A 24,312-nucleotide genomic window follows, 5' to 3' on the forward strand; every position below is an offset into this window, starting at 1 on the left:
GGTTTCTGAAGATGCCCTCAGTAAGGAGGTGAAGTCCGGTTTATCCCTTAACACATAGCGTTCACTACTGGGTGCTGGATCATGATCGTGTCTGTCCTGCCTAGTGCATCGGAATGCCCAGGGCACTAAATAAGAGGGGCTAAGCAAAAATGATCAGGAAATTGTAAAATCCCACGCTAATGTTTGCTTTCATGTTGTTGTGAGTCCAGAGAAGACTTGACTTCCAGCGTTTCAGCCTTTCCTGTGCCACCCAGAGATCCATTTCTCAGAATTTTCTCTTTACAGCCACGTGGGGGTGTGGGCAGCGTGAGGGAGCAGAGGGCGTTTGTGTCTGAAAGACTTCAGTGCTGCTTTAAATGGAAGACTTCGGGGACTTTCCTGGCTGGCCGGGGCTGAGACTCCGCGCTTCTGCGGGGGTGTGGTTCATAGTCTGGTTGGGGAACTAAGATCCCACGGGCTGCATGACACGGCCGGGTGTGGGGGTGAAGAAAACAAAACTAAAGATTTTGTTTAAATAAGATGATACAGTTGTGTGAACTCTTTCTTAGAGACAAAAGTGATTGTGTGTAAATTTAAACATGCTTTGTGATCACCGTGTCAGAATTGTTCTCAGAATGCTCTTTGTCCTACGAAGGTATTTTATTAGCTTAAACCAATCCAAATCCATTAATCTTCATCATGATGTCACTGTTTAGTTGAATTGGTCCGTTTGGGAAAAACGTACCAACTCCCATGGATGTATGCTTTGCTTAGGCAGTTAGCACCTGTTTTGCAAAGAGAACATCAGAGGTAAGCCTTTCTCAGTGTCAGTCTAACGAGCATAACATGAGTTTATCTGTTCTTGCTGTGAAACGAGTGTCAGTAAAATGAGGCTAGTCAACATGTCCTTAGCACAGGATATGAAAAGGTCTGTGAGAAATGGTTCTGCAGTCACAGGGCTCTCGCTTGACGTCAGGAGACATGCCTGTAGGCTAGAAATACACAAACCATGAAGAATTCTAGAATAAGTGGCGCTTATTGAAGCACTGTGCTCCCCGAGGCATTGTCTCTGATGATGCCAGAGAACACACACTTTCAAATACCATAGACTTGAGCTGGGACTTGACAGGCCACGAGGAGTCCCCTAATGGAAGAATGTAAAACAAGGGATGGCAACCCACAGCCCTTGTGAGGGATGTGAGAAGACTGGCAGCTGACATTGGCCAGGGCCTGGGAGGGCCCAGCAGGAGGCGGTGCTTGTGTAATCTGTTGGAGCTGTGTTCATTCATACACACACGTTTCTCTCAGGACAGCTGCTCTGATGTTAAGTTAGGAGTAAGAGATCGTGTGCTTAGTTATAACACTGCTTTCCATAGGAAGATTCTGCCCCAGGTTATTGTTTTAATTGCATAGGTTTGTGCCGTGAGCCCTCCCCACCCTGGTTGACCTAGAGCTAAACGGAGAGAAAGTGGGCCTCTCTGTTTACAGAGGAGGTGTGTGCCCGTGGAATTTGGACGAGGTACTCCCTCTTTTTTTAAAAGAAAAAGCATCTTTCTTTGGTAATTATTGCTCTCTTCCTTCCTACATCTATTAAAGGGAGGTAACATGATCTTTGGCTTGTAAATTAAAAATATTTTAAGTGCCCAGAGTTAATCCTCTCAGTGAAATAGACATTGGCACAGAAGGCTTCCCTGTACTATGTGGCTTACTAGTAAAGAATCAGCTTGTCAATGCTGGAGACACGAGTTCAATCCCCACTTCCTCCTGATTTTAGAGGTTAACTTGTAGATGAGTCTATTCCACCTACTTCTCCTTACAGCTTAGACCATTTCCCAGTCATCGACATACAAGTTTTAGGTGCCTTATTCATTTTGCCTTGAGAATATTCAGGCGCTGCAGTTTTGAAAATTTCTCTGGTAGTTGAAAGATTGGTATGAGATTACTTTTATTGGATTCCACACAGAAGGTCCCAGAGCATCACTGAAATAGCGCTGTTGCATAACTGTCCTGTGTTTAAAAATAACAGTTGGGTAGCATCAGCTCTTGCTGAGGGCTGTGAACCTGCACTCTTTTGGTTGTTTGTATGAACTCTGACCACAGACTGGCTTCCAGTGTGTCTCGCCAAGTGATCCTTTGTAGGAAGCCCCACGCTTGTTGCCATGCCATCTGATGCTGTTGCAGCTGCTGACAGCACAGCAGATGGACAGCATTTGGTGTCTGTGCAGGGCTGACTTGCCAGCACTGGAGGATTTTCATAGTTGTTTTTATACTGCTCTGAGGTCTCATTTCCTGAGGTTGCAGATTGTCTGTAACTCAGACTGAAGAAAGTCAGTTTCAAAGTCACAGACTCTGTGTTAGGGTCAGGATGTGTTTTCCAGCTATGCACTTTTGAAATTGATACTCTTTTTATTGCCTGTTTTATCACATGAGAAACTCTTGCCCTTCTTTTTGCTGGCCATCTGTACAAGTAGAAATAGGCAGAGAATTGCTCTAGGATCCAGATGTGGAGATTGTGGGATGACTTAATTAGGGAATGTGTGAATGTACCAAAGATTGTGCATAGGAACCAATATTTATTTGTGAGCTGCTGTTACATCTTTGGGGGCACCTATTTTTTATTCACTTAAGAGTAGCAGCTAGATTTTTATCTATTGTTAGTTCAGCTTCTATTTCCATTTGAATTAAGGATAGATAGTCACATGTGTTTTGTTTTTATTAAGTCAGTAAGCAGTTGGTATTCATAAAACCCACTTTAGTAAGTGCATATTAAAACAAAATAGTGTTGTATTAAGAGAAACATGCAACTTTGTTTAGAGATGCACAGACAGATCTTCTCTTCATTTGCTTGCAAATCAAAGACAATTATGAACAACTTACTTTTCAAAATTTCACCTTTTAATATTAGGTGAAAAAATCATGATTTTTGTGTTAAGTATAGAGGAAATGGAACATATTGCTAAGGGCCAGGTCATTTAACCAAGGAACACAGTAAGTTAAATGACTAATAAATCACTTCTTTTGAAATTCCTCCTCTTTATAATTACACTCCAGGGAAGTCTTCAAATTTAGAAAGGAGAAATAAGAATCTAAATGTTGTGAAAAATATTTTGCATATCTTAATCTTTATTTCGCTCAGTCGTGTCTGACTCTTTGCCACCCCATGAACTATACAGTCCATGGAATTCTCCAGACCAGAATACTGGAGTGGGTAGCTGTTCCCTTCTCCAGGTGATCTTCCCAACCCAGGGATTGAACCCAGGTCTTCTGCATTGCAGGTGGATTCTTTACCAGCTGAGGCATCAGGGAAGCAGGAGCTATCAACTTGTGGTTTTATGTGTAACAGGAAGTTAAAATATAAAAGCATAGAATTGAAAAGTTAAGAGGCAGAGAGTTAGAGGAAAGAATATTAAACTGGCAGTCGATGCATACCAGTGTTCTTATTTGTCTCAGCCATTAACTAGTTATGAAACCTAAAGTAAGTCTTATTTTCTCTTAGCTTCTAGTATTATCTTTCAGTTTTTAAAATAATTTTTGTTGAAGTATATATTCTTTATTAGTTTTTGTGGTGACTATCTGTAGAAGGTAAACTGAGTATATTTCAGAAAAAAAGGCTTCATTTCATTTTCACTCTTTCTTGGTATGGATTTTGGGTTAACTAGTTTTTTCTCAAAACTTTGAAAATACGAACTTAGTGCTTTCTAGTATTTATTGTATTTAATAATAGTGTAATAATAGTAGTATAATAGTATAATAAATATAATATATATATAAACATATATAATAGTATAATAATAATAGTATTTATTACTATTGAGAAGTCTGCTGCTAGTCTATCATTCCCTTGTAACTCTTTTTTTCCCCCATTGTTTTTCAATCTATTTTTCAAGACGTTTTTTCCTTGATGTGTTATAGCCTCACTACAGTTCATCTAGGAGGTTTGTTTCTTGGTACTCACTGTGGGCTTTCAGTACCAGGATTCATGTCTTCAATTCTGGAAGATTTTTAGTGTTAGATCTAATACTGCTTACCTCCATTCCTTCTGACTTCCTATCTGGAAATACTGTGAGGTGTGTTTGTCTACCTGTTGTATTACTTCTCTGTATGTCCAGTTCAGTCACTCAGTTGTGTCAGACTCTTTGCCACCCGATGAACCGCAGCATGCCTGGCCTCCTTGTTCATCACCAACTCCTGGAGTCTACCCAAACTCATGCCCATTGAGTCAGTGATGCCATCCAACCATCTCATCCTCTGTTGTCCCCTTCTCCTCCTGCCTTCAATCTTCCCCAACATCAAGGTCTTTTCAAATGAGTCAGCTCTTTGCATCAGGTGGCCAAAATATTGGAGTTTCAGCTTCAACATGAGTCCTTCCAATGAACACCCAGGACTGATTTCCTTTAGGATGGACTGCTTGGATCTCCTTGCTGTACGTCCTCTCTTTTTCTACACGTGGAGCAAACTTCAGTTTACTCATTTTCTCTTTGTGCCTGGTGTTGAGTTTCACCCATCTATTGATTTTTTTAATCAATACCATATATATATATATATATTTTTCATTTCCAGGACTTCCAGTGGATTTTTGTTTTCATATCTCTTCTTGGTTCATTATCTGACTGCTTTTGATTCCACAAATTAGGGGTGGTTATTTTTCTTTTGTATCTCTTTGAAGGTTTTGACACATGTATCTTAGAGTCCTTTTCAGTTTGCCGTGTTTTCATTTTTTCAAGATTATCTTTCTCTGATTGTTGAGTATTTGTCAGTCCTTCTTGAAGTTAGGAGAAAGCGATGGCACCCCACTCCAGTACTCTTGCCTGGCAAATCCCATGAACAGAGGAGCCTGGTAGGCTGCAGTCCATGGGGTCGCGAAGAGTCAGACACGACTTTCCCTTTCACTTTTCACTTTCATGCATTGGAGAAGGAAATGGCAACCCACTCCAGTGTTCTTGCCTGGAGAATCCCAGGGACGGGGGAGCCTGATGGGCTGCCGTCTATGGGGTCGCACAGAGTCGGACACGACTGAAGTCACTTAGCAGCAGCAGCAGCTTGAAGTTAATTTCCCTCCTGTGTTATGCTTTCAGTGTAAAAGCCTGTCTAAGTGGGACTCTGTGCCCCTCTTTCTGCACCCCTTCCCCATGTGTTGGTTTTGCTGTTGTCTCAGCCCCACCCCATGCCCCTCACTTAGAACCAGATCTCGATTGGAGGTTCAGGCCCCTGTGCTTGTTGATGTGGAGAATAATGCAGACGTGCTCCCTGGGCTGGGTGCTCTCTGCTTTCTCCTGCTGCTCCAGACGTCTGGCTTTATCACAGCTGTCACCCCAGCAGTGTTCACAGAGGCCTTTTCAGTTTCTTTCCACAGGGAGAGTGTGCTTTGTCCGGCTAGTGTGGTTCAGTGCTATGAGCCTTGCCCTGAACTACTTAGGTCTACCTGCACGCTGGCTGCCGCCAGCAAGCGGATGCCTTTGAGTGCTGGTTCTGCTCCAGGCTTCTCCCTGTTTCTGAACCGGAGCCCTGTGGCTTCAGCCCATGTTGCCAGCCCATTGTTGTTCCATGTATCTTATTTCTCTTGTTTGTAAATATGACCAATTTCCTTCCTTCCTCAACTCTCCCTCCCTTCTTTCCTCTCTTCCTTTTCAAAAATAATTATCTATTGTTACTATCTTTACAACCTGAACTTACAAGGTATCCTGCCCAGAAATTCTGTGTCTTACTTTCTTCATTTTTACTAAGTAATCTGAAAGGTCCCTTCAAGTTGCAAAAGTTCTAACTTCCCCATACACACTAGGCAGCCAGAGAAGTTATCTGTGAGATCAGGGGTTTGGCACATTCCAATCAACCCAGTCACTTTCGTGTCCTTAAGGATCTGGGCCAAAGAAGCTTATGAGTTATTGATCTCGAAAGACATCAAAAATATTGTGGTCTCTGCAGAAATGTTTCTGGTCATTAGTTTTCACGGCAGACTTTGCTTTTGTAGGAAAAGCAAAGACAAAACCTCTCTAACCCATAGGAGTAATGCCTTGGTTTTTCTTGGTCTAAAGATCACACTGCTGTGGAAATGGAGCTGGCTGCTGTCTCCTCGTCTCTCTCACCACATACATCTCCTTTTCTCTGGCATGACTTCAGAGACTTGGCTCCTTCCAGAAGCAGCTTCATAAGAACTGAGAACTCATTTTCATTTTCTGTTAAGAAGTAATAATAGGTTGTTCAGCAAACTATTTCAGCAGTTCCCAGAGGGGACTTGGGAAGGAATGGAGAGGGGTCGTTGTCAGTTAGGAGGAGGTGGAAAGAAGCTTCTGAAGTCTCTTAATGGATGACTGGTAAAGCTGTTTGTTTGTGTTATATGAATAATGTTTAATGAAGAACTGCCAAAATTATAGTTAACATTTTTTGAAAAATAAATAAGTTAGGGAGCAACCATATGGTATCTGTTTAAAACTAGAGGTGTAGCATCTATTTCGGAGAAGGCAATGGCACCCCACTCCAGTACTCTTGCCTGGAAAATCCCATGGACGGAGGGGCCTGGTGGGCTGCAGTCCATGGGGTCGCACAGAGTCGGACACGACTGAGCGACTTCACTTTATTTTTTCACTTTCATGCATTGGAGAAGGAAATGGCAACCCACTCCAGTGTTCTTGCCTGGAAAATCCCAGGGACAGGGGAGCCTGGTGGGCTGCCGTCTATGGGGTAGCACAGAGTCAGGCACGACTAAAGCGACTTAGCAGCAGCAGCAGCAGCATCTATTAAAAAAAACAGACCTACTAAAAGGCCAGACACAAACCAAAACCCCCTTCCACTTTAATAGTCTTTATGATTTATGATTAAATTTAAAATTATATCTGTTTATTTAAAAATTGTGTGTGTTAGTTGCTCAGTCGTGTCTGACTCTTTGTGGCCCTGTGGACTGTTACATCTACTAAATTTAAAGTTGTGTCTGTTAAATTGAAAAATTAGATCTAGGAGTTTTAAACTTTTCAAAAAGCATATTAAATTTGACAAGCGGAAGTTCTGAGGAAATGTAGATGTGATCCCAGCCTGATGGTTCTCGATCTCTTACTGCTAACCTAAGTAGAAGAATTACAGGTGACTGCAGGTTTCAGGGAGCCAGGTGAAGGAGCGAAGCCAGGGAGAAGAGTGGGCTGAGGTTCTGCCATTAATTCGGAAGGACGTAGGCAGAACAGAGGGGAGAGATGGGCTCCTGAGTGGGCCCAGGAGAAGGGGGTGGTGCTGCTGTGAGCAGGTGCCCGGGCCACCTTCTGCCGTGGCCCCCACCTCCCTGGCAAATGAGGTGCGACCTGAACACCAGGGCCCCAAAGCTGGTGTCAGAAGTGATCCTTTGGATCTCAAGAGGAAGCTTGCGCTGCCCATGAACTTCCTCTGATGGGAATTCTGTTGCCTCATAATTAGTTTGTCTGAAAAAAAAGAAAGAAAGACTATAAAACGATTAGAATTTTTTCTGTGAGACCTTGTGATCATTAATGCTAAAATGATTTAGAACAAAATTGAGTTGTACTCCTCATTTAACTGCTTGATTTAGTGTAGTGATCTCAGCCCTTCTGAACAGCATCTGATATGCCTTTTGTTTTAAGTTTTAAATCATATCAGGAACCCATCCCTAATAGTTTATGATGACATTTGTGAATTGGGCTGATAATTAGCCCAGTTGGTTAAAACGCTGTTGGAGAGAGCCAGAGTATTGCTTCAGTTCCTGGGTTGGCTAGTCAATTTCTTTAACTTTTCTGAACACAGTTAATTTCTTTCCGTTTTCACCTCGGTCACCCCAGAGGAGTAGATTCTCACATCGCTGTCAAAAAACAACTTGAGGGTGGGTGAGTAGGGCATGGTGTGTATATCAGTTTTATCTTCATGAAAATATATGTACACACACAGTCTCTTTTTTTAAGTATATAAAAATTACATAGTTGCCCCTTGTGGGACAAGCAGAGAGTTAATTTAAAGATGTTTTTCTCTGCATTATTTATACAGTACTTAGCAAAGTATTTGTTCAAAGAGTATTTGTTCACTCAGAGTGGTATAAAGAATCTTTATGATGTGACTCTTGGTCTCTGTGTAACCATAATCTTGAAGAGAAATGTGGCATGATATAGTTTTTATCTGTTTTGAAGGTACTTTTTAGAATTTAATTTTATAGTATCAAAGAGCCATTGAAGGAAATATGGTGCCAGATTGTAAGAAGTGTCTCCCTTTGTATCTTATTAGAATCAATTTTAAGACTATAAATAGAGTTTCATTGAAAGGCCATGATTTTAACCTCAAGATAGCCCTTATTTTGTGCAGCTTTTATTTTGTTATAATGGCTTGTGATGAATGTCACTTTACAAGGGAGGAAACAAGTATTCAGAGGTTCTGAATCAGCCTCTGCCATGGGAGGCCAGGGCAGGAGAGGCCCGAGTTCACCTGGGGGCATAACTCTGTTGCGTCTTGTGCTGGGATATCTTCACTTGAGACTTTCCACTTGAGACTTCCAGAGTTGGGAGCTGTGTGAGCATGGTTTTAAAAGCCAAGTACAGAACAGATGGTGCTATACTTTGGTTTTGGAAAAATCATTTATGTATGCTTCTGTATGTGCTTCCCAGGTGGCAGAGTAGTGAAGAATCCACCTGCTAGTGGAGGAGATGCAAGAGACGTGGGATCAGTCCCAGGGTCAGGAAGATCCCCTGGAGGAGGGCATGGAGACCCACCCCAGTATTCTTGCCTGGAGAATCCTGTGGACAGAGGAGCCTGGCGGGCTACAGTCCCTGGGGTCACAAGAGTCCTACATGACTGAGTACACACGCAAGCACACACAAAGACAGTCACACACACACGCACACTTCTATATGCATAGACTGTCTTCAGAAGATACTATGTAAGAACTGGTAACCGTGGTTGCCTCTGGTTGTGGTGAATTGTGCTTGGTAACAGGACTCAGTGGAGTCAGATAATAGCTCTGACCTTAGGGAATTATCACCTAGGCTCAGTTTTCTCTTCTAGAAAATGGGGAATATAGTAGCCATCTGTTAGTTTTAATATCCAGTGTCCATCCTCCCCTCACGACAGCCCTACGGGGGCTCCTCCGAGGGTTCCAGTGCAGTGAGGGTGGTCTTGGGACCTGGAGCTTGGCTTTATGGTTCCCCATCTACAGTGATTGGCTCAGGAACAGACTCGTGACCTTGGCACAATCAGGGAGAGGCAGAGAGACTTTTGTTAGTGCATCCAAGGATGAAATTCCTGTTCTTTCCCACTGACTGAAAACAAAGTGTGAGCTTTGAAATAGCAGTCATCCACATTCTAACCCTAGGAACCAGAGGCAAAGCCAATGAGGACAGATGTGTGAAGCCTCGAGCCACCACGGCAGCTCGTTCTGCCCCAGCTGATGACTAGGATCCCCACATCCTGAGGCCAGTAAATTCACTTTCCAGCTTTAGTTAGTTTCTTGTCATGTATGTGAGAAAACAAGATCCCAGCTGGTATAGGGGAAGAGCATTTAAATTTCAGGATCACTGGTTGATTAAATGACGTGAGTGCCTGCTAAGTCACTTCATGTCCGACTCTTTGCAGCCCTGTGGACCAAAGCCAGCCAGGCTGCTCTGTCCGTGGGATTCTTCTGGCAAGAATACTGGAACGAGTTGATTCTCCAGGGGATCATCCCGATACAGGGATCGAACTTGTGTTTCTCAAGACACGTGTCCATAAACTGTGGTGCCTGGCACGTGGGCCACTTTTGGAACATCTAGTCACACTTCACTGGTAACATGCTCTGAGGTGGAGTGGAGGCCAGGGGAGAGACTGTAAGAGTGTGTTTAGTTCCCAGGCCTGGCAAAGATACACTCCACTTCTGCTCAAGGCCGAATACTTTGCTAAGATAAAACACAAGTCTCTTTGCTATATCACAGCTGGGAAACACTAGCTCTGCTTGGGTTTCAGAGTTGATCTGAATTCCTTATTGTTTTGTAATTAAAAACAAAAACAAAACAATTTCATTCGATCTGCTTCTTAAAGAAAAAAAAGAAAGGAATGAAAGCTGTGTTGGGTGACTTAAGCACAAAAAACAGGATCTGAACAATAATAGAAACAGCCAAGAACTGATCCAGGCTTCAGAAGACAGCGCCTCGTGACTGCATGAGGGCTTTGACCACCAGGTCCTCCAAGGCAGGAAAGTCAGAGCAAGCAACTACAGGAGTGGGAATGTGGTTTTCAGGTTGTTAACATTGAACCACAGAACCCGTTAGATTATATAATAGCAGAAATACCATTGTTGGTTTTCTGACATCTCAACACCGTCCTAAAAGTGCAGTGTTGCATATTTTTAAAAGATTAAATTGAATTAAAAATCAGTTCCTATTTTGAGAATTTGCGTAGAGTGAGATAATTGGAAAGGCCCTGGAGTGCTTCAGTAATGACTAAGAGTCATTGTTCTGAATAACAGAAATGAACCCTGAAATTACAAGCATTTTATACACTCCAGCTAACCTGATTTTTTAAATAAAAGTGTTTCTAATGCATATGGAGCTCATGGCCCCTATTTGCAATAATCTTGACCTACCCCCCTGTAGGGCTTTTATGTGATCATCTCATCCCAGACACCACATTTCTAAAGTGCTGTCTCTTTTGTTGCCAGCAAGTTTAATGTACACAATATGTGGGGGTTTTTTGCCACTTCACTGCTTTCACATTCTGAAAAAGTAGCACACAGCATAGCAAATCAGCTAGAAAACATGAGGCTTAAATATAAAGAACAAGGAAATCCAGCTGGTTGATTATTTAGATTATTTTCATGCAGTGATGATAGAGAAATTGCTAGCACTCAGCATCAGCAGGCACTGCTAATCGAGAATAGGACCTGGTCAGCCTGCCGCTGCTCAGAGAGAAAGAACCCGAAGGTTAAAACAGGTCATGAGCAGAGTGAGTCCAGTTCTTCCAGACAGAGTTCTTTGATGGCCAGTGTAGAGCCTGTTCATGGTGGTGAGAGGACCACAGCAGCAGGAGGGGTTGATACTCTCACAGTTCTCACTGTGTGCCAGGCGCTGTGCCGAGTGCTCTGCACATACTCACCCCCAAGTCCTCTAAGCAGCCTCCAAAAAGCCGTGTGCAGGACGGTGAGGGCATCTGCTCTGGGCGCCCCCTTAGCACAGGTGCAGTCGGAGTGCTCATGCTGCTGCCACCACTTCCTGTCCTGCCTCCCAAGTGGACAGGCCCTCTTTTTTTAAAAAAAAAAGTTTATTTATTTGCCTGTATTGGGTCTTCATTGTATCGCGTGGGATCTTTTCAGTGTTGCACTCGGACTCTGTACTCATGGCATGTGGGCTTAGTTGCTCTGTGGCATGTGGGATCTTGGTTCCACAACCAGACATTGATGCTGCATGCCCTGCATTGCACGGCAGATTCTTAACCAGCGGACCACCAGGGAAGAAGTCCCAGGGACAGTGCCTTTGCTGAGTGACAGGTTGAGAAAGCCAAGGTGATCTCTGAGGAAACTGTTGATCATCCCCCTGAGGGCTTTGCACTTGAGCCAGATTTACATGCCGCACCAGGCTGGACAGTATGAGAGATTCTTGAAAAACGGTGTGTTAGGTTCTGCTTACCGTTATGGAGTTCATCTCCCCATAGTAATAGTATCTTAATGATATGCGTACTTTTCAAGGAAAGGACATCCAATCCTTGGAGATGGGAATTGAGAACCATACTGGTTCTCTTAAGACTGGGTCTGTTCTGTGTGGGCAGCGAGACCGAGAGATCTTACTCAAGGAAAACAGTCTGTGCAGTTGTTCAGAGAAGAGCATGAGAAAGGCTTATTCTCCTTTATTTTGTAAGATATTTCAAACTAGGAAACTGTGAACCTCTGGGGTGATACATCCTGCTCTGTGGGACTCGATCGCCCAGACTGTTTCTGGACTTGTTTTTATAGTATCATTAGGATACTATTAATAACAGAACAATGCAGAGGCCTGCTTAGATGAAAACTCTGATTAGAAGCAAATAGCAGACATTTCCCAGGAGTGAATTGGTAGTGTGGATGTATTGCAGATATGAGTGGTATTTTGTGGTTTACATTGATTTTCCAAAAATGGAAAGAAATAGGGGAAGAATTATGAAATTCAGAGAAGATACTACCTTGTTAGTCTCCTAGGATCTGCTCTCCAGTTTTGGATTCAGTCATGGGAGCTCTGCTGGATAGGAGAGGAAAGCTGACATACAGGCCGAGGAGGAGGCCAGGAGCCGCCCTCCAGCCGCCACTGCTTTAGACAACAGGGTTTATCCCTTCAGTTCTCCATGTACCTCCACGTATTCGTGGTTTCACTCTCAGTTTCTCAGATGTGGTCAAAATTGTTGACAGGAGCATTGCCCTTTCCAACAATATTAATAAGAACATAGGAGACATTTTACTGTCCCAGCTGTCATTATTATACAAGAATTCCAGGTCTCAGCTCTAAAGCAGTGAATTTATTCATGAGTGTTACCTCCTAGGACTCAGTATTTTTGTTTTAAAATAGATCTGAAATGTAACATTTTCACAAAGTTACTTATTAAGGATACTTGCTGATGTGTTTATAGAGTTTATCACGGTGTTATTTCTGTCCTTAAAGTTGTCACCTAAACCAAGTGTTAAAGAAGTCAGGTTCTCAGTCATAATTTAAGCAATTAAATAGGAGTTGTTGGCAATTTGGTATGTGTTCCTTTTTCTTCCACTCATCAGACATTTGTTGAATACCTGCCATGTGTCAGTGTTTGGACTGTAAAATGAGTAATGTAAATACACATTGGAATGTAAAATGTGGTCATCCCCTTAGTGACAAAATGGTTTGGTGAGGGCACAGGCCCACAGTTCCAAGATAATGGGACAACTGAAAGAAGATGAGGGGCCTGGAGAAGGGAGGGCGGGAGAAGAAAAGGACACAGCCCCTGACCAGCGATGAAGAGACCCTGGCTGCAGCATGAAACCCAGGATGCTCAGTTTCCGTCCTTACCTGGTAAGGAGTGGACTGGCATACATTGTGCAGTTGTGCCACGATCTTCATGAACAAAACCCCGGGCTATATCTAAGAAGCCAGAGTAGTGGGGCAGAGAATGTGATGGAATGTAGTTAAAATTTTAAATGTCTCTCAGGGACAGAGAAGAGAGAGATCCTTGTGGCCTGGTTGACGTGGGAGGCGGGGTCTGTCCTGAGGATGTGCGGCCACAACTGTGTGTGCTGGCTGGGGCTGTAGTTCGAAGTGAGGCAGGAACAAAGCACAGAGGCCAGAATCAGCTGCGGGATCCCGGGACGCAAGGACCACAGCTGGAAGGACAGCTCCCTTCCCAAGCCCTTCTCACCTCCCTGTCTCCAGCTGTTTCAGATGTCTTCACTGCCGTGTAACAAATCACCCCAAAACTCAGTGGCTTAAAGCAGTAGTAATGGATTCTCTCTCACAGGTTCTGCGAATCCAGTACTCAGGAGCAGCCCCTTCAGGCAGTTTTGCCTCAGGGTCTAACATGAGGTCACAGTCCAGGGGTGAGGGGCTTGGGTTGCGGTCATCGGGAAAGCCCTTTACGGCCACCCTACCTCCAGGCTGTTTGTGGTCTCTTCAGCCAAACTCCTGGTGGAAAGGCACTCCATCCAGGAGGAAGGGAAGTCTCAGTAGAGGCTGGGTCACTGCCACTAACTGAACCTTGACAGTCGACGCCCCCCCCCCCCACCCTAATTTAAGAGGCAGGAACTTGGATCCTGCATCTCAAAGGGGGCGTTTCAGTGTCTGTGTAAGAAGAACATGTCGAACGCAGTATGTTAGTGTGGCCATCTTTGGGGGAATACAGCCTCTCACAACGACCGGAGCCTGTTTACTGTCTCGGGTTGTCTTGTGGGATGTCAGTGAGACCTAAGGAGGAGTTTGGCTGGAAGCCCTGGGAAAACCTTTGTTTTCCATGTATCGATACTTTGTTTCCATATATCAGGAGCAGATAGGCTGTCACTGCATTATGCTTACCCTGCTGGACATGGCTGTTATGCCAGGGGCTGTGGCAGCCATCTTGAGGCCATGAAGGAAGAGCCAAGGCAGTCAGAGGGATTGGTTCTGGCATCGTCAGTTTGGGCTGCTATAACAAAGTGCCCTAGAATGGGTGGCTTATAAACAACAGAAACTTGCCACAGTTCTGAAGGCTGGAGGTGTGATACCCTGTGCCAGCATGGTTGGGTTCTGGTCACCATTCTCTTCCAGGTTTAGACTGCCAACCTCTCATTGTAACCTCACGTTTTGGAAAGTGGGTAAGGTTCTTTGGGGTGAGATTTTGGGGTCATTTTTATAAGGGCATGAATCCCATTCATGATGTTCTACTCTCATGGCCTAATCACCTCTGAAAGTCCCCACCTTCTAATACCGTCTCTTTTGGGGTTAGGATTCCAACATAAGCTTTTTGGAGAAACACATTCAGTTCATTGTAGGAACTTTAGACAGTCATGGACCAGTAACAGCACCTGTTTGCCTTCAGGCTTCTGTTAAATGGGAGAGAAAAACTCCTGTATGTCTGAGACACTGTTTCTGAAGTTTCTATTTCTTCCACCTAAATGCCCTTCTAATGAGATAGTATGTGGTATTATATAATATGGGATTGGAGAGGCAGTAAGGTTTTTTTTTTTATTACACCTGCATGAGAGTAGTTGACATTTTAATAGGCAATGGGAAGCCATTTGAGCTTCTTGTACAGAGTTTGAAATCCATCTGTTGATGAAGTATTTATCAGTGTCTACTATAGGCCCAGCAGTGTCTTAGGCACCCTGGCAGATTAAAAAAACACAAAATAACATCACTGTTGCTAAGTAACTTACAGTTCACTTGAAAAGAGATAAGCAAGTGGGTAATACTGATACACATATATGTACATGACTTTTAATGGGCCAGGTATTATGCTAAGGATATAATATGACTTCTTGAATTTAAACTCAGAAATATTATATGAGGAAGGTACTCTGATCTCCTTTCTCAAGTAGATGAGGAAAAGATGCTTAGAAAGGTTGAATAACTTGCCTACGTTTAATTGTAAGGTTTTCTCTTGCTTTAAATGTGAAAGGAATTTGCCTTGGAAGTGCAGAGTTCTCGGATCTTCACTTCATCTAGCCTCTGTTCTGAGCCTCTGCACTTGTGCCAGAGGCTCTGCTAGGTGCCAAGAACACGGAGGTGAACACAATGGGACCTGTGCCTTTGACGAGCCAAATGGAACATGAGGCTGACTTGCACGGAACCACATTTGCGAATGGGACATACATTTATCAAGGGCCTCCTATCAACTCCTGTGACATTTCACTGTGTTCTTTTCTAATGCATTACATTAACTTCTGTAATGGCTATTTATTGTGGCATAGCAAACCATTTCAAAACTCAGTATGGAAAACAACAGCTGTTTGTTGAGGTCAAGATTCTGTGGGTGAGCAGTTGGCTGGGCTGAGGAAAGTGGTTCTCCTGGGCTGGGCCGGACTCGTCATACTAGTCATGTATCTGCGGTCACCCTCCAGTCAGCTAGGCAGCTCTGTTCTGAGGACTGGCAGGCTGTCCATTGGAACGACCAGGGCAACCAGGCCACATGTCCTTCATCCAGCAGGCATCCAGGCTAGCCTGGGCTTTCTTTCGTGGCAGCTGGGCAGGATTCCAACAGAAAGCAGGGTATGCAGGGTCTCTGGAGGCCTAAGCCTGGGGCTGGCACATCCTGTCTTCTGCAGTTTTCTGTTGGCCAGAGTCCCAGAGCAAGCCCAGATTCAGTGGATGGGAACATAGGCTCTACCTCATGCCTTCCTGTGGTGGAAGCATGGAGTCTTAACCATTGGACCACCAGGAAAGCCCTTAACTGGAAATTTGAACCTGGAGAAGTCAGGGCTCAAGAGTGAGCTTTTGAAATCATCGTTCCAGGGTGATACGAGGAACCATGAGAATGATTTTGTTCTGAGAGGGAGGAGCAGAAATCTGAATACTGTCTGAGAGGTAGGCTGGCCTTAGGAGGACCAGGGTGGATAAGGGAGACAGTGAAGACTGCCAGAGTTTTCTAGGAGGGAGACCAGGCTGGTGGCACGTGCGGTGATGATGAGAGTGGATTCTGGTAGAGGTGACAGGATCTACCAGTGAATCACATTTGAGGTGAGACAGAAGACTCAAAGCTTTCTGGCGGATCTGAAGGATAGAGTTACATTTACTGGGATGGTAAAGATCAAGTACCACATTTGGGGCAAGAATCCAAGACTTCTGCTTTGAACTTCAGCTTGAGGTGCCTTGGCTGTCAGTCTCAGCAATGAAGTCAGGCGGCAGGGAGGTGGGTCTAGCAGTGACTGCTGAGTCTGGTTGGTCGGATGGGGGGAGACTTTGGTAAAGTTGCTTACGTTCTAAATGGCAGTAGTACTGTTTCTTTAAAATAACTTACCTCAGATATTCTGAACACAATTGTTTTTCTAGCGTGTAATGCAAATTCTTCATTCCCTGAATGTAGTACACATAATGACGAAGTAATTTAATTGTGAAAATGTGACTTTTAGTATCAGAACTACATGCTTGTTTCACACTTTTGTATCTTTTTCTTAGTTGGCAGCAGTTGATCCCTTGTCAGGCTAGGCATTTTAGTGTTAACAGGTCATTAAGCTGGTTGTCTGAGATGGGTGAGGTGGCATTGTCACCCCGACTAGGATGAGAGGTTGACTCCGTGGCCATCTGGCTTCGTACCTGAACTTGCCCTTGTTGGCTGTGGCGGAAGAACTCTGGGAGCATGATGTTTTGGACCTTGTTGCTTTGGAACGTAGTCAAGGGCTCACCTTATACATGTTTGGAGAGCATGTAACATGAAGAGTCTGCAAAATTAAATGATCTGCTTGGAATATTTTCCAGCGGTAGCTTTAACAATTCTGAAATTAATTCCAGATTCTCCCTCTTAGTGCCCAGCCCCAAAGTTAGGCTTTTAACTGGGTTAAAAGTTGGTTGATTGTTAACTCTTTCAGTAAACAAACAGGTGCTTTCATCTGGAAAGTCATTGCCCTCGCCTTTCCCAGGCAGCACTAGTGGTAAAGAGCCCGCCTGCCAGTGCAGGACACATAAGAGATGCACGTTCAATCCCTGGATTGGAAAGATCTGGAGGATTTTTCTGGATCTCTTCTCCAGGATCCTCCAGGATCTTTTCTGGAGAATCCCATGAACAGAGGAGCCTGGCGGGCTACAGTCCACGGGGTCACACAGAGTCAGACACGACTGCGTGACTAAGCAGCAGCACCAGCAGCATACGTTGTAATTCATGCATTGCATGTATCATTTGCTTGGTATATAAAGTTCCTCATTCAATGTTAATTTTTTTCCCTTCTGCTCTACAGTAGTCTTGTCAACCAAATGGTACCATATAGCTAAGTTTATGTGGATTAAGGAAAAGCTCACAGATACTTCTATAATATCTTGATTATAAAGGTTGCAGTTGACTAGCTGAAATAGTCACTCCAAACATTATTTTATTTAATCCTAGCCACAGTTGTCAGAGCACTACCCCCTATTAATTTTAAGTTTTACTACAAATTTGGTAAGGTTGGTTTCCTAATTAGAATAATAAATTTGGAATTTCAGTGCTCAGACCTTAATGAAACAGTAAATTCTCAAAAATTAACAAAGCAAAACATTGAGGATGTCCAATCTCTCATGGTGACAAAGTGAAATTTACTGATAGCTTTGTATGCCAGCAGCCCCAGAGAGAGAGAGAGGACAGGTGTACAAGGTGTTCATAGGTGCTGATAAAGACAGTGGAGTGAACTATCTTTTCACTGATTTAATGGATATAAATTTATTTTTTAAAAACAAATGTATTACAGATGTAACATTTCATGGATAAGAAGGAACACTTAATCCCTTCACTACAGTTTAGTGGAGCTACAAAGTTCAGATAGAAAGAAAGAAAGATAGTGCTAAGTCGTGTCCAACTCTTATGATCCTATGAACTGTAGCCCACCAGGCTTCTCTGTCCATGGGATTCTCCAGGCAAGAAGACTGGAGTGGGGTGCCATTTCCTTCTCCAGGGGATCTTCCCAACCCAGGAATTGAACCCAGGTCTCCCGCATTGCAGACAGATGCTTCACCAACTGAACTACACAGGGAACCCCGAAGTTCAGATAGGGTGTTGTCTTAGTGCACAGACAGAAGACAGAAGCTATGGATTAGAAATTTGATCTAACCATCCATTAGCTGAATGATCTTGGGCAAATTCCTAAACCACACCTTTATTTGCAGAATGGGGACTGTAATCATTCCTGTCTCACAGGGCTGTTAAGGGGACTAAATGAGTTAAAGCCTGGAACGTGCTTAGAATTGTAACAAGCACACAGTGGTAGCTGTTTTTAAAACTTGGAAAATTGAGAAAGAAATTTATCCTCTATTTCTCCCATCTCAAAGTAATTATAGAAATGAACAGGTTAGGAAAAATTTGGAGAAAGTCGTCAAAACAGGAAGATGTTGTAAAGGCCAAGGACAACATCAGGACGAAACCACACGAGGTGCAGTTGGAGAGCCGGTTGAGCTTGTAGGGGCTACAGCAGAGAGGGGGTGGTGCTGCCCCATAATAAACGTGGAGCTGTTTGTGTAGTTCTCTCAGTTAAAGCTCTTAATGCAGGTTCATTGTATTGCACCAAAGCTCAAATCAAAATTTGAAGATCATCTCTCATCTGAAACATCAGAATTGCTCTCTGCCTTATGTATGACTGTCTGCCAGTCACATATGCATCTTTTTTTTTCCTTCTCATGTGTATCTTAAAGTTTAAAGATGTTTTCCAGGATGGAGTGCAGTGGTTGATGTCCTCGTTTGGAGGGATTGAGACTGGCAGGTGGTTAGTTAACCCAAAGGAGAAAGAGAGAAGTTGGATAAACTAAGGAGTCGATTAAAAAATGATGCATTTTACTTTAAACATTTTCAGTTCAGTTCAGTCGCTCAGTTGTGTCCAACTCTTTGCAATCCCATGGGCTGCAGCACGCCAGACTTCCCTGTCCATCACCAATTCCTGGAGCTTACTCAAACTCATGTCCATCGAGTTGGTGATGCCATCTAACCATCTCATCCTCTGTCATCCCCTTCTCCTCCTCCCTTCAATCTTTCCCAGCATCAGGGTCTTTTCCAGTGAGTCAGTTCTTCTCATCAGGTGGCCAAGTACTGGAGCTTCAGCTTCAGCATCAGTTTTTCCAATGAATATTCAGAACTGATTTCCTTTAGGATTGACTGGCTGGATCTCCTTGCAGTCCAAGGAACTCTCAAGAGTCTTCTCCAACACCATAGTTCAAAAGCATCAATTCTTTGGCACTCAGCTTTCTTTATGGTCCAACTCTGACATCCATACATGACCACTGGAGAAACCATACCTTTGACTAGGTGGACCTTTGTTGGCAAAGTAATGTCTCTACTTTTTAATACACTGTCTAGGTTTGTCATACCTTTTCTTCCAAGGAGCAAGCGTCTTAATTTCATGGCTGTGGTCAACATCTGTAGTGATTTTGGAGTCCCCCAAAATAAATTCTCTCACTGTTTCCATTGTTTGCCCATCTGTTTGCATGAAGTGATGGGACCGGATGCCATGATCTTAGTTTTTTTAATATTGAGTTTTCAGCCAGCTTTTTCACTCTCTTTCATTCTCATCAAGAGGCTGTTTAGTGCCTCTTCACTTTCTGCCATAGGGTGGTGTCATCTGCATATCTGAGGTTATTGATATTTCTCTTGGAAATCTTGATTCCAGCTTGTGCTTCATCCCACCTGGCATTTCTCATGATGTACTCTGCATATAAGTTAAATAAGCAGGGTGACAATATACCGCCTTGATGTACTCCTTTCCCAATTTGGAACCAGTCTGTTGTTCCATGTTTGGTTCTAACTGTGGCTTCTTGACCTGCATACAGATCTCTCAGGAGACAGATCAGGTGGTCTGGTATTCCCATCTCTGGAAGAATTTTCCAGTTTGCTGTGATCCACACAGTCAAAGGCTTTGGTGTAGTCGATAAAGCAGAACTAGATGTTTTTCTGGAATTCTCTTGCTTTTTCTATGATCCAGCGGATGTTGGCAATTTGATCTCTGGTCCCTCTGCCTTTTCTAAATCCACCTTGAACGTTTGGAAGTTCTCGGTTCAAGTACTGTTGAAGCCTGGCTTGGAGAATTTTGAGCATTACTTTGCTTGTGTGTGAGATGAATGTAATTGTGCGGTAGTTTGAGCATTCTTTGGCATTACTTTCTTAAACATTACTTTGACTTAAAGCATAATTTCTGAGCAGCAGATTAACCAGTAGTTTTTCCATATGTTCACTCCATGATGTTTTTTTCCATTGTCCAAGGTATGTGCTGCTTGCTGAAACACCACACTACCAGTGTTTTACTCAAGGTTCTCTTGGGGTGTCAGGCTGTCTTTCTTACCGCTCGCTCCCCATTTACCCTGAGGCACACACACATACACACACACACACACACATACATCCCAACTTCTTTTTTTAAAACAGTTTTACTGAGATATAATTTATGTACAGTACAATTTACCTATTTAAAGCTTTCCTGTACAGTGTAATGGTTACAACCCTTTATTGTGAGCAGAACTCGAAAGCCACTTGGAAGGAAAGGCTCACAGTAGGCATGCTGTGTAAATGATTGTCTTTAATTGTTGACTGCCTGTCACCCTCACCTAATTGAACGGAAATCTTTTTAAGTGACCTGTGTTTATTGAATCTTTACAAACTCAATGCAGTTTTCATATTCAAATCATATTCATGAATGTGCATATGAACAACTCAGACTCATTCCCTCCAAAAGTAAATTCCATGATCAGTTCTGCTCTCTTCCTTTAATGCGTATAATGTAGTTGCTTGGAGAAAATTTCTGCCTTAAGAGATTTAAGTATCTCAAATGGTTTAGCCAGAGTAAATATAATGACATCTTTTCTGTTCTCTATTATAGCAGATTGCGAAATTCAATTCATACAGTATAGGACTTAGTAATTTCTGTGCTTAACTAGCAAATAAATAGCCTTGAAATTTTGTTTAAATAGAAGATTGGTAATAAAATTGGTCTCATTGTATAAGATGGTTAGAAAAAAATAATACACTTCTGATGATTCAAACAAAGCCCTCATCAAAGGTATAGTTTTTCTGCACAGGAATAATTATGTTATTATTTTTGGAAAAAAAAAAAAAAACCACTCACCTAGAAAATAATTTTTAAGTTAAAAAAATAGCTTCCTGAAGTTACCAAAGTAAACTGTGAATTGTGGTCAAAAGTAAATTAACTCTGTAAATTATGGTCAGTTAGTATCACAATTGAAATCTTACTAAGAACTGCAAAGCACAGACTAGACTAGACTGGATCACAGCTTTCCTGAGTTGGTGACAGCAAGAGTGGGAGTTGCCATGGTGATTGCCAGTATTTACTGGGGAGTGAAAGTGAAAATTGCTCAGTCATGACCTTTGTGACCCCATGGACTCTACAGTCCATGGAATTCTCCAGGCCAGAATACTGGAGTGAGGTAGCCTTTCCCTTTTCCAGGGGGTCTTCCTGACCCAGGGATCGAACCCAAGTCTCCCTCATTGCAGGTGGATTCTTCACCAGCTGAGCCACCAGGGAAGCCCAAGAACACTGGAGTGGGGAGCCTTTCCCTTCTCCAGTGGATCTTTCTGACCCGGGGATCGAACCCGTGTCTCCTGCCCTGCAGGGGGGTTCTTTGCCAGCTGAGCTCTGAGGCGAGCACAGGTCTACTGTTACCCTGTCTGGCGTTCAGTAATTCTGATTCCTATCTCAGGTTTGAAGAGGAAGGCCCCAGTTCAAGATGATGCAGTTTGCTGATCTGTGTTTCACAGAGATGCATGAAACCAAAATAGTTTCCTAGTTTTGCCAGTTCTGATAGGTTTTGCTGAAAGTATCTTAGTTTCAAAGGGTTTAATTTTCTCACTAAACCCCGCAACTAAAATCAATAAAAGGCAACTTTTCCCTGAGATAAAAGTGAGACAGCATTTTTCCTCCCTGAACTTTGTTATCATTTACATTAAAATAAATGTTTTGATTGAGATCAAGAGAAGTGGATTTGGAGATTTTATTGTACAAATTATTTCTTAGGTTTTAATTAATATGATTAATCACAAAATGCTGTGAGGGCTGTAATAACTCTGTGGTTTGCCTCTCTCCTTGGAGTTGGCAAACAACGCTTTTGACAGAGTTTCTGTTGATGAGTGTGGATCTGGCCAGAAGATGGCCAGAGCCCAGTGGTGGCCCCTCCGCCTCAAGAGTGGAAAGCTCCTTTGGTTTAAGGTTACAGTGTCTGTTGGAGAGTATAGCCCAGTTCAGGTTGTTGAACAGAAATTCATGTGCATGTGAATAAACAGCCAGGCTAGGTAGTTTTATTTGGTTTTAATGGTGTTGAAACATGTTTAAAACATAAGTCATTCGTGTGTATAGTAAGAAATAAAGAAATACATGAAGTAAAATACCATCTCCAATATCTGGGGAAGCAACTATTGATAACAGTTTGGTATTCTTGTGTGCTTTTTTGTGCATGTAAGAATGGGCAAAAAGGCACAGAACATGTACATAAGGGACTTCCCTGGTGGTCCAGTGGCTAAGACTCTGGGCTCCCAATGCAGGGGGCCCAGGTTCAGTCTCTGGTCAGGGAACTAGATCCCACATGCTGCAACCAAGTGTTCACATGCCACAACTAAAGATTCCTCATCTTGCAACAAAAATCGAAAGTCCTGCGTGCTGCAAGTAAGATCTGATGCTGCCAAATAAATTAATAGATAATTTTAAACGTGTGCATGATGTCCATAGCTTTTCATAAAACAGTTAAATCATGGTACACCTGACCAGCAACTTGCTTTTTTCTTTACATAACTGTGTGTAACTTCTTTTCTTCTGTATGACAACTTCTTTGGCAGTACGCTTTTTCAAAAACAAAAAGAAAAAGATTGTTATTCAGAAAAATGGATGGCCTATTATTTATTTATTTATTTACCCATGTATTGGTGGATGTTTGTTTTTTTCTCCTTATTAATATGTTAGCATCTACAGCTTAAAAAGTAACAGTCTGATTCTACTTGTCACTTACTGCAATAAGGACTGTTCTAGCGGCAACTGTCTACAAACGTGATTGTACTGTTGACTTCTTCCTAAAGGTAACTTTATCACACAAAGTGTTCAACCTCATCTGAACAGAAGGTTGACCCCTTCTGTTAGACCTATCAATCTTTATACTTCATTTCATCAACTACATTCTGTAACTGGATGTGTCTCTAGAGGCCATCTATAGGGTGTTTAGGAGACAGTTCTCCAGATAAGGAGAAGTCATTACTATGTTCAACAGATGGAAAGTCAGATTGCAGCAGGGAAGGAGCAAATAGGAGATCTGAGAAGATGGCAGCTTGTGTACCAAGTACCTGAAAAGTCAGATGATAGAGAAGAGAAAAGAATGCCATTAATGGAATAGTTCTGTGGAAACTAAAAACTCAAGAGTGAAGAGTTTCACTCAGCTAGCACATTTATTTTGTATGGGTACTATGTTTATTTTAAAATATGAATAAAGCGGAAACCCTTGAAATAATAACAGCATGGACACAACTTTCATAAGGATTTCTTTCTTTAAATAGTATAGTGTTTGTGTATGTATTTATGTTTGGGGGCAGATAGGAGATGAGCATTGGTATTTATTTCCTTTTGTAAAATTTAATATGAAAACCATAAGGAGATACTTTATTATGAAGTGGAATATGAATATGTCTTGAAAAATTGAATACCAAATATGGCCGTTGTATACAGCAAGGTATTCTTTTATTAAGAATAAGCTTTTCTTCTCTGTTTCCTTTTAGTAATTGCATGTTTAAAGTGCATTATGCCCACAGAACAGGGTGACAGAGGAGCTGTGATGAAAGGCAAATAATCATTAGTGATGGTTTAGAATCAGTTGTACCTTATGAGGGTATGCTCAGGAAATTTAAACATAAAAAGCAAATTTGGTGAGTATGTGAAAAAATATTCTTCTCTTAGCAACTGCATGTTTCCCCTAAGATAAAATTTTAAAAAGACCAGAAATACTGAATGGCAAATAGAAGGGGGAAAAAGTGGAAGCAGCGATAGTTTTTATTTTCTTGGGCTCCAAAATTACTGCAGATGGCGACTGCAGCCATGAAACTAAAAGACACTTGCTGCTTGGATGAAAAGCTATGACCAACCTAGACAGTGTATTAAAAAGCAGAGACACTACTTTACCAACAAAAGTCCATGTAGTCAAAGCTATGGTTTTCCCAGTAGTCGTATATGGATATGAGAGTTGGACCATAAAGAAAGCTGAGCCCCGAAGAATTGATGCTTTTGAACTGTGGTGTTGGAGAAGACTCTTGAGAGTC

General features: G+C 42.6%; 1 protein-coding gene across 6 annotated transcripts in view; it reads left to right on the plus strand.

The window, feature by feature from the left end:
- The window catches only part of TULP4 (TUB like protein 4), a 201,354-nt gene that overhangs the window by 87,955 nt on the left and 89,087 nt on the right, over positions 1-24,312 (plus strand). The gene's annotated exons all lie outside the window — the stretch shown is intronic.

This window comes from Bos taurus, chromosome 9 (genome assembly GCF_002263795.3).
Source record: "Bos taurus isolate L1 Dominette 01449 registration number 42190680 breed Hereford chromosome 9, ARS-UCD2.0, whole genome shotgun sequence".
Classification (NCBI taxonomy): domain Eukaryota; kingdom Metazoa; phylum Chordata; class Mammalia; order Artiodactyla; family Bovidae; genus Bos; species Bos taurus.